Source organism: Chamaea fasciata, unplaced genomic scaffold, assembly GCF_029207755.1.
Source record: "Chamaea fasciata isolate MVZ Bird 193981 ecotype frontalis unplaced genomic scaffold, bChaFas1.0.hap1 SCAF_2, whole genome shotgun sequence".
In the NCBI taxonomy this organism is placed as follows: domain Eukaryota; kingdom Metazoa; phylum Chordata; class Aves; order Passeriformes; family Sylviidae; genus Chamaea; species Chamaea fasciata.
Genome location: NW_027094087.1, coordinates 116,897,686 through 116,909,004, shown reverse-complemented (window position 1 = coordinate 116,909,004; position 11,319 = coordinate 116,897,686).

Below are 11,319 nucleotides of genomic sequence, written 5' to 3'. Positions count from 1 at the left end.
GACATGGTGGGATAGTTCCTATGACTAGAGCACTGGAATGGAAGGGTTTACGGTTTTCAGAAGAGACGGGCTAAGAAGATGAGGAGGGGATGTAGCTCTCTATGGATATGAAATTCTACCTGGGGAAGTACGAGGAAACAGCTAAGAGCTAGTGGGTGAGGATTATGGGAAGGGCAGGAACAGGGCTATGAAGGATAACAGGAAGGGCTTCTATAGATATGTTGCAAGCAAGAGAGTTGGGATAATATGGACCCTCTCCAGAAGGAAACAGGAGACCTGAGTACCCTGGACAAAGGGAAGGCTGAGGTTCTCAAGAACTTCTGTGCCTCAGTCTTCAATGTCAAGTGCTCCAGCCATGCGGCCCAAGTTGAGAAAGGCAAATGCAGGGACTGGGAAAATGAAGACCCTGCGCCCACTGAGAGGATCAGATTCAAGACCATCTCAGAAACCTGAATGTGCTCAAGTCCATGGGACCTGAAGAGATATATCCCCAGGTCCAGATACCAAAGTGGGACTCTTCCCAGTCACAGAGGGAAGACTGGTAGGCAGACAGGCAGTTCCCAGGGTCCTTGATTCTACCCTTAAAGCAGGGTGCAACAAAGTTTCCTGAATTGTCCACAGCTTCCCTTCTATGACAAAGTGACCTGCTTGGTGGGAGAGGCAAAGGCTGGGGATGATGTTTTCCTAGGCTTTTCTTAAGCCTTTGACACCATTCCCCAAAGCATTCTTGTGGAAAAACTGGCTGCCCATGGCTTGGACAGTCCACTATTCACTGTAAAAAATGGCCAGACCCAGAGAGTGGTATGGGACAGTTTAATTCAGCTGGTAGCCAGTCACCAGTGGGGCTCCCCTGGGCAACACCGAGACCAGTCCTGTTTCTATCGGTGACCTGGAGGAGGGGATCCTTAGCCAATTTGTAGAGGACAGGATCTGCCAGAGGACAGGAAGACTCTACAGAGAGATCTGTAGAGGCCCAGGGATTGGGCTGTCCCAGGCAGTTCCTGAAGCCCCCTACTCCCCTACCCCTCCCCGACTACTAATTCTTACTGCGCCCGTTTTCTCAGCCGGGCCAAGCATCGCCGGCACCACTGGGACTTGAAGCGGATGCGGAAGGACCGGCGGTGCTGAGCATGGCGTGTCTGCCTGGCTTCCAGGTGTCTCCAAAGGCGGGCACGAAGCTGCCCAAAGAACCTTCCAGCAGCAGTGCTGGTGCTGGATTCCAGCCCCACTGAGCTGCTGCTGCTCCTGCTCCTGCTGTTGCTGTTGCTGCTGCTGCTGCTGCTGCTGCTGCTGCTTTCAAATGCACTGGGATTCACAATCACCACTAGTCTAGGGAGCAGCCTGGCTATCTCCATAGATCTTCTGCGTTCCAGCTCAGTGGAGCTGTTGCTGCTGCAATGTCTTATGTTCTTCCGTTTGTCCTCTTCTGTCACCTTGTTCACGTCTGGCCTTGCCACCTCCACTCCAAGGCACTGGGGAGGCTCTTTGGCCCCCAGCAGCCTTGGCGAAACACGTGGATTGGCATTGACATTGGCATTGACATTGACCACCGTGATGCTCCCCCTGCCCCACCGCAACTGGTTGAGCTGCGCCTCCATCCTCTTGCGGTGCTCCTCGAAGACCGCCTGGCAGTCCTGGTAGCTCCGGATGAACCTCGGGAAACGCCTCCTCCCGGAGCTCGTGGAACTGACTGAGGACCTGTCACGGGGCGGTTCCATGCCTGCTGATCTCCGGGTCCTGTCCACGTTGCTCTGCACACCCAGCCGGCCTCTCGCTGCGCTTGGATGCTTTGAGTCCACACGGATCCTCTGCAAGAACCACAAATGGGTGAGACAAGAGCAGCTCCCCAGAACGCTGCACACTGTCCTGCCACACGTGTCACACCAACACACCCCAAACCCAACGCGGCCCGGCCCAGCCCACACAGCAGATCAGAGGCCACTTGCCCATAGACGCTTGTCCCGTAGCACGACAGAGATCAGGATGAGCTGCAGCATCGCCACTGTGATCGCCACCAGTTCACCCGGGGTGAATGTGTCGAGGAGCCCCATGGCAGCATCTGTAGCACTCCACCAGCACAGGCCGGTGAAGAGGCTCCAGACAGACTTGCAGGGTTCCAGTGAGGGGAATCCAGCCCCGGTGGCTTGGCAGAGGCTGAGGCTGTTGTCTGCCAGGGCAGACTGTTGTGCCCAGCAGTGTCTGCTCCTGTCTGCTCAGGCCCCTTTTATAGCCTGGCAGTGACATCACGGGGCAGCCAGAACCCTCTTTGTGACAGCGTGGGGCAGTCAGAAATCCCTTTGTGACAGTGTGGAGCAGGCAGAGCCCCCCCTGTGTGTCATCCCAGGGCAGTCAGTACCCCCCTTTTGGGTACCCCCTTTGGGGCCCACAGGAGCCCAAGGGAGAGCCCTTGCTGCCTTGGGCACAATGACCATGAATTCCACATTGCCCTGCTGAAACCTTCAGGATTCTTTAAGTCAGTCAGGTCTTAATTTCATTTGACATCATGAACCTGTTTTCAGTTGTTGTTGGATCTGTAATTGCTGGAAGCAGGAGGAGGTTAACTGCTTCATAAAAAAGTCTCTTTGAATACATGATTTATCTCAATTTCATGAACCTCCATGACACGAGGGCAGTGATCACGCCCTCGTGCTGGGCACTGGTGGGTTGGACCTCGAACCCTGTATTCAGTTTTGGGCCCCGCACAACAACAGAGACATGGAAGTTTCTGGAGTGTGTCTAGAGAAGGGTAATGGAGCCGGGGAAGGGTCTTGTGCTTTAACCCCAGCTGGCAATTCAGTAAGGAAAAAAAAGCGAGAAAGCAACTCGTAAAGTCAGGTAATTTAATAAATAGAAACAAATTCCAAAAATATTGGATGAGAGAAAAGAAACAGAGAAGAAAAACAAATGAATACGTGTTAACAATTTCTCTGCACTCAACAACTGATGTGGAGTCAGTCAGACACTCATCATGGAGTCATTAACTGGTTTGGGTTGGAAGGGACCTTAAAGATCATCAAGCACCACCACCTTGCCATGGGCAAGGACACCTTCCTCTGCACCACGCTGCTCCAAGCCCCATGCAACCTGGCAATGAACACTTCCAGACAAAGGGCAGCCACAGCTTCTCTGGGAAACCTGTGCGGGGCCTCACGACCCTCACAGGGAACAATTCCTTCCCAATATCCCATCTACCCCTGCCATCTGGCAGAGGGAAGCCATTCCCCCTTGTTCTGGCACTCCAGGCCCTTGTCCAAAGTCTGTTTCCAGCTCTCCTGAAGTCAGGGGCTCTAAGGTCTCCCTGGAACCTTTTCCTCCCCAGGCTGAACACCTCCAGCGCTCTCAGCCTGTCTCCAGAACAGAGACTCCAGCCTTCGAGCATCTCTGGACTCATTTCAGCAGCTCCACATCCTGAAGGACCAAATGCCATCCAGAGGGACCTGGACAAGCTCAAGAAGAGGGCCCATGGGAAGCTCATGAGGTTTAACAAGACCAAGGGCTAGTACTGCATGTGGATCAGGACAAATCCCAGGGTCAAACCAGGCTGGGGGATGAAGAGACCAAGAACAGCCCTGGCCAAGAAGAACTCGGGGATGCTGGTGAATGAGAGGCTGGACCTACCCTGGCCCTGTGTGCTGGCTGATCCCACAGTGTGAACAGCAGGGGAGGGGGCGATTCTCCGCTTCTGCCCTGCTCTGGTAAGATCTCACCTGCAGTGCTGCCTGCAGCTCTGGGGTCCCAGCACAGGAAGGACGTGGAGCTGCTGGAGAGTCTAGAGGAGACCCCAAGATAATCAAAAGGATGGAGCACCTCTATGCTGTAAGAAAAGGCTGAGACAATTGGGATTGTTCAGCCTGGAGGAGAAGCTTTGGAGTGACCTAATTGTGGCCTCGCACTACTTGAAGGGAGTCAACAAAAAAGATGGAGAGAGACTATTTACAAGGGCCTGAAGTTACTGGACAAGGGAGAATGGCTTCTCACTGAGGCAAAGTAGGTTTAGATTAGATATTGGGAAGAAACTGTTCCCTGTGAGGCTGGTGAGGCCCTGGCACAGGTTGCCCCAAGAAGGTGTTGCTGCCCCATCCATGAAAGTGTCCAAGGCCAGACTGGATAGGGCCTGGAGTAACCTGGTCTAGCGGAAGGTTGCCCTACCCACGGCAGGGAGGTGGAAGAGGATAATCTTTACAGCGCCTTCCAACCCAAACCACACTGCTGCCAGTAGTACTGTCCCTCCTAATCCCACCTTCATAAATGCGTTCTGGATGCAAAGCCTTTGTGGATTTCTCCAACTGTGGCAGCTGAAATTTCTCCATCGTCCACAGGGCAGGATCTTCATCTTGGCCCCAGCTGAGCAGCAATTGAGCTCTGACTCTACTGTGTCTATGCCCCACGCGCAGTCAATATCCCAGCCCCAGAGTGATTTCAGCTCTGACCCTATTGTGTCTATGCCCCCCCCCGCAGTCAATATCCCAGCCCTACAGTGGCAGTCCCAGACCCACGCAATATCCCGGCAGCGGCGGCGTTTCAGGAGCAATCTTACAGCAATCCCTTTTCAGCTCTCCACCCTCTCTCCCATTTTCGGGCTCTAGACCCAGCCCCAGCATCAGTATCACAGGCCTACAGTCATTTCTGCACACCAATCCTACAGTCTGTACATCAGCGCTAGAGTTGCTATGGCGCTGGCAGTCTCTCTGCCACCCCTCTAGAGATTTGAGCTCGAGCCCTGGAGTGTCCCCTTTGCGGCCCCAGTGATTTCAGCTCTTGACCCACAAGCTTTATTTCACGGCCAGCTCGGTTCTTCCAGCTCCACGTGTAAGAGACGGTCCGAAGATCCCTCATCTGCCTCACGACCATCGTCAAGGACAGAGACTGAAACCCCTAAAAGGGACTTGAAAATCTCAGCACAGGAGTTCCGGCCTGGCTGAGGCGGGATGTTGGCCAAGTGCTGCCTGCAGGTGTGTTCGATGAAAAAACCCAGCATGCATATTGGAACATCAGAACCTGAGCAGAAACAATGGGCAAGTCACGGTGAAGTGACCGCGCCTGCTGACACTGCACCTGCTGACTTGGACTGGTTGACACTGTACCTGCTGACGACCGACTTGTTCTGGGTTCTCTAAATGAACACACTGCAATGATTTCCCCCACCTGTTTGGCCAACTGCCTGTCGCTTCGGAGAGGACTATAAGAACCCTGGAGACCCCCGCTCATTTTTGTGATCACCCCACTGGAGAAACTCGCGTCTATAGGCATCTTCAAAAGCCTCGAGGACTCGACCCTCCATGTTGGTAGCTATAATCCCCTTCCCCTCTTTTTCTGTCTTTCTTACTATTCTCTTTTCTCTCCCCACTATCGCATTTGTTGGCACTAAATAAAGGTGCGTTTGGGATTGAACAAACTGAGTTTGTCCCCCGCTGTGTCTTTTGCGCTCTGAGATCCCTAAAACAAACCATCACGAACCCCGCTTGTGTGAGCGGATCGTGACATTAAATTGGCGTCACGGACAGGATCTTGATGGACAGAGGGGTTGCGGGTTTTATAGAGTTTGTAACAGGGGAAGGACCCTCGTCTCAGCCGCACCTAGCACGCCACTTCGGTGAGCGCTGTTAGAAAGCAAGGGGGGCGAGGGAAAATTCCCGCAAACTGTATACACCCAGGCGTATAGCACTCCCTGTCATCAGGATTTCACAAAAGGATCTCGTTGTGCAAAAGATGGGACTGTAGTTAGGTTTTGTTTTTGTGTTTTGGGCTGCTTGGTGTAGTTGAAGAGACAACCATTTGTAACTAAGGTGAACCTCCCAGGCAGTTTTGGTCTCCTCGCCCATTCCAGGGAAGCGAAGGGAAACACAGTTTTAGCTGTGCCTTTGGTGTAACTTTAAGCGTACCTCCCTGAGAGTGGTTTTGGTCCCTTCGCAAAATGAGTGAAAAAGATAAGAATGCATTTCATGCTTTGCTAGCAAAACATAGTGCTAGACCTTCTCCAGACGGAGAAAGGTGGGCACAGAATAATTGGTTTAACTTTGAAAACATTGTAGATAGAATATATTCTTTGCAACATGATGCTAGATACAGACTGGGCAGAAATAAAACCATTCTTTGCTCAGTTTTGGGGGCCTGCCTTTCGGCAGCCATAGAAACCCGTTCTGAACGGGTAAGTGAACAAAAAGCAGTAATAGAATCCCTGCAGAATTTGGTAGAAGCTTTGCAAAAACAGTTAGAACAGGAAAGAAATCAGAATTATTTGCTGCAGATTTCCCTTGCAGAAGGGCGAAGTAAAAACTTAAAATCTGCAGATTCATCCACAGAAAGAGAAGGAAAGGAGACATACAACATTAAACAAATATACCCTCAGAAAGAATTAGTACACATGCAAAATTGTGGGGAACACTGTTGCTCCAACTTGAGACCTCTCATTAAAACAGAATATAATTCTATAAATGAAGAGGATCATGATCCCCACATAACCACCAAAGAAATACCATACACGGCCACTGAATTAGCTAAATTAAAGAAAGAATACTCCCGCCTCCCTAGTGAATCAGAGACGGAGTATGTTTTTAGAGTTTCCCTCACAGGGGGCGACCAAATTAAATTAAGTGAACAAGAAGCAAGTGGCTACTGGGGACATGGAGTTTTCTTAACAACAGGAAACACGCGTGCTCCATGGTCCCTGACGCAGCGTGCAGCTTACTGGGCAGGGGGGTTAAACCCCCTTGAGAGGGGCGACCCTCTGGCAATAGTCGGCACCTCAGACCAACTCCTAGAAAACATACACAAAGCTGCATGCTTGCAAATGATACGTGAGAGAAAATTAATCTCTGGCTGTGAGTCACCAATGCAACAGCCTGTCAAACCTGAGATTATGACCCCTTTAATTCGAGGTCTGCCAGAGTCTCTTAAACCAACAGCAATTCTTCTTCAAAAACAATAGCATCTATCACTCCGGTAGATAGACTTGAAAGATTTCTTGGCCATACAAGAGATCAAACTGGTTCCACTGACTCCTCACCTTTCACAACTCCTAGCACACAATCTAACAGCAGTCATAAACTTTGGACATGGAGTGAGGTAGCAGAGGAGCTAATAAGTTACAGTAGAAAATATGGACCAGTGAAGTACTCAGAGGACACACCAGAAAAACCCAGAGGAGTCAGGCACATTGCTTCTCCTAATGAAAACCCAGAAAAGGGAAAACAAATTTCCAACCGGCAGCAACTGTGGTCACTAGGACTGAAAAGGGGAGTGCCGCAAAAAATTATGGATAAATTGCCTTATGATAAATTGGCTAAAATAATTTCCAATTGGCACTGTCCCAAACCCATTGTGTTGGAATCATCCAACCGACAACCCAGCGCACCTCCTCTTCCACAAACCTTGGGCAACAAGCCACAGCACTCCCTAGCACAAGTTTTAAACAATGAGACACAGCAAGTGGGGGGTGTTCAACAGAAAATAACTTCCCACTTAGAAAGCCTTGTTTTGCAAATCCCCTCAGAAAAAATACAAAAACCTTCTCAAGAAGTAAAATTTTTGGGTATCTGGTGGAAAGGAGGTATGACATGCATCCCACCTGACACCCTAACCTCCTTAGATCAAATTAAAGTGCCTGAGTCCAGGAAAGATCTACAGCATGCCTTGGGATTATTAGTGTTTTGGGGAAAACACATTGCAGATTTTTCAATTTTTGCCAAGCCTCTTTATGATTTGTTGAGAAAGGGAGTAAAATGGGACTGGAGCCCTTCTCAGGAAGAAGCATTACAACTGTTGATTTTTGGAGCCACAGCTCATCAGGCCCTAGGCCCTATCCAGCCAACAGATCCTTTTCAGGTAGAATGGGGATTTGCTTCCTCACGGTTGTCAGTACACATATGGCAGTGGGGTCCTGAGGGTCCGACATGGCCTGCTGGTTTTTATTCCCGTGGTTTCAGAGATGCTGAAAAGAGGTATACTACCTGGGAAAAAGGCTTGTTTGTGGTTAGCCTAGCTCTCATAGAAGTAGAGAAGATTGTACCACAACAACCAGTTGTTTGGAGAGGGCCTTTCCAAGTTTTTAAGTCAGTCAGTCACTACTGGGACTCCCCCATCTGACGAGGTGGCCCAGACAGCCTCAGTAAGAAAGTGGCATGCTCAGATTGAACATTATTGTAACATCTTCTCAATAACCGAAGGAGCTGTGAAAAAACTGGCAGTACAAGAAGCAGAAAACTTGGATAGCATCCAAGACAAACCTGCCTCAGTCATTACCCCTCCCTTTTCCCCCGAACAGTCAGCAAGTCCTTGGTTTTACTGATGCTTTTCCCTTTGGCCCAGCAGCTCCAAGCATAGTTCCCTCACTACAGGGACCAAGTGATTCCAAGAATCCAGCACGTTACCCTGGACAACCTGTCTTGGTGGACCTCCCCACGGTGGGAGAGGTACCACAAGTGCTAAAACCCCCTCTGAATAAATACACATGGGTAACCTTTGATGCTCTAGGGAAAGAGTATCGAATAAATGCCCACTGGAGAATTTCCATCATTCTAACTTTCTGCCTTTTGGTGGCAGATTCTGTTGTGCTTACTTTTTACAGGAGAACTCCGAGGGACATGAAGGCCATATAAACCATGATAAATATTTTAAATTGGGAATTTTTAGAAGTATTAATGAAAAAATTGGCTGCCAAAACTAGAGATTTGACCAAATTACAACAACCATTGTAGTTATCCTTATTGGCTTTGGGGACACATCAGTGGTTGCTATCAAACATATTACCAAATTGGGAAAAAGTGAATGTGAATGATCACAAAATGATAATTGATGCTCTTGGTGCTACACAAAACAATGTTTCTTTGGCTCTTAGCTGCATCCAGACACAGCTTTGGATGCAGACAGTTGTTGCCTCAATCATAAGGGGAGAAGAAGGCACTTTTCCTACTGAAATTTGGAAAATAATTTGGGACAATGCAAATGATTTTGAAAAGTAATTCCAATCCTGGTAGAAATTGGTCAACTTTACCTATAACCCCAATACCAACACAGTTACAGCTTTTGTAATAACCATATGTAATGTTTTGGTGCACTTGATATTGTTAATGCAATCATAGCTCAAGACATTTGTTTGAACACAGAGCAAAATATCTGCCACTTTGAAATTCACCATAACCAGACTTTTGAAACAGTGCTAATATATATAGGCAATGGGTGTGCATGCTTTAGAAATGGTAGTGAATCTTAAGAATCACTCGAATTTTTGTATTTGTAACTTTACCACAATTACAGGATGTGACTTTTCTTACTCAGCCCCAGTTACCTCTTATCACCTTTTACAATCTGATTATACAGTGATGCACAAATTATTGCCTCCCCCTATTGGGATGAATCTTACTTTGGTGAAGCAATTGTTGCTTCATCAGGACTTAATTGAGATTTTGGAAAAGATCAAGAAAAACAGACGGAAAACCCTGGTAACTATTCATCACAAAGTGAGAAAAATACATCACGTCATGGAAAGGGTAAGAAAAGATGCTGAACACAGGTGGTGGGATACCCTTTTTGGGTGGTCACCTACGGCTACAGGTATCCTGAACAAAGTGTGTCATCCCACTGCTGTTCTTTTGATTTTGGTTTTGATTGGTTTTGTCTTATCAGTCATTTTATACATCCTAAATTGGAAAATGATGAAGAGTTAAGACCTCTTTTGAGACACTCCCAAAGTTATTGACACGAGACGTACTACCCAAACAGTGAAAATTAGACCTCCAATAGCAGATTAATTTGAAATTGTTGGTTGCTTGTTTTGATTATTGTTGTTTGTTTTAATTATGTTATATTGTAATCAAAATTAAGCTGTTGTTTGAAAATTGTTATAACTTTGAGAAATTTTATGATTTGTTTTGATTATTTTGAAGAAATTGCTATAATCAATATTGATTGATTTTGTTTTGTTTTTATTTCCTTTTTCTACTTTTTCCTCTTTCTCCCTCTTTCTTTCACACACACTCTCTATTGTCTCTTTTTTCCGGGATATGCTACTAACATGGACGAGTCCTGAAGACTTCGCAAGACTACGGAACCCTGCAGAAGGGGCTCTCTTGACGACAATCGTGAGTCACGGGGTGGTGTAAGAGATGGTCCGAAGATCCCTCATCTGCCTCACCACCATGGTCAAGGACAGAGACTGAAACCCCTAAAAGGGACTTGAAAATCTCAACACAGGAGTTCTGGCCTGGCTGAGGCGGGATGTTGGCCAAGTGCTGCCGGCAGGTGTGTTTGATGGAAAACACCCAGCATGCATATTGGAACATCAGAACCTGAGCAGAAACAATGGGCAAGTCACGGTGAAGTGACCGCGCGCACGCTTTGCCGCCATCCTTGGAATGTTAGCAATTCTTAGCTCATTACTTACTCCCATCTGGAGCATTAATTAGCGTGCCTATATACGATATATGAAAAGAAGGAAAACAATAAATCTGATGCAGCAGTAGAAATGGTAGGCTCCCTAGGAATAAAAACAAAAATATGTGTTGTTTTTAATTTTCAAGGTTTTTTTACTCTACTGCTGCTGTTTAAATTTAAGCTAAAGAGAAAAACAATTTTTTTTTCTAGCATAAAGTGAGAAACTAAGTGAGAAAGAAACAGAAATAGAGAAACACAGAACTGCAGCGAGACAGAGAGAACTGAAGCGAGAAGGCAACGCTCATCCACGACGCACACCTTCCTTAGCTTACACACAAACCCACCTTCACACTCGTCTCAACCGCTCCAACACTCCCTGGCCCCCACGGGCCATGGGCACACATTTGCAGCAGTCCACGGGAACACAGACAGCAAAATGGTCAGATCACGTATATGTCAATTTAAATCCAGAATAGCAGCACCTTAAACTGTCAAAAACTTCCGGGTTTTGAGGATGGTGCTGCTACTTTTTAGACTACTTAAAAAAAAAACTGACTTCAAAACTGTTAATTTTTTTTCCAAATACTTTAATAAATACTGGAGATAAAATAAGGTGTTTAGCCTAAATGTAAACACAGAATAGAAAAGGAGTGTTTCTCCTCGATTTAAACTCTTTTCCCCCACAAAACCTCCATTATCTGGGGTCAGTGGGATGGACTAGGAAGACCAAATCAAAAGATGAAAGGAAAAAAAACTTCCTTGTGCCCCCTCAATAAAAGAGAACAAAAGAGAACACTGGCAATAGCCAACAAGTGAAAACGAAAGCAGAATATTGCAGAGACATGGTGGGATAGTTCCTATGACTAGAGCACTGGAATGGAAGGGTTTACGGTTTTCAGAAGAGACGGGCTAAGAAGATGAGGAGGGGATGTAGCTCTCTATGGATAT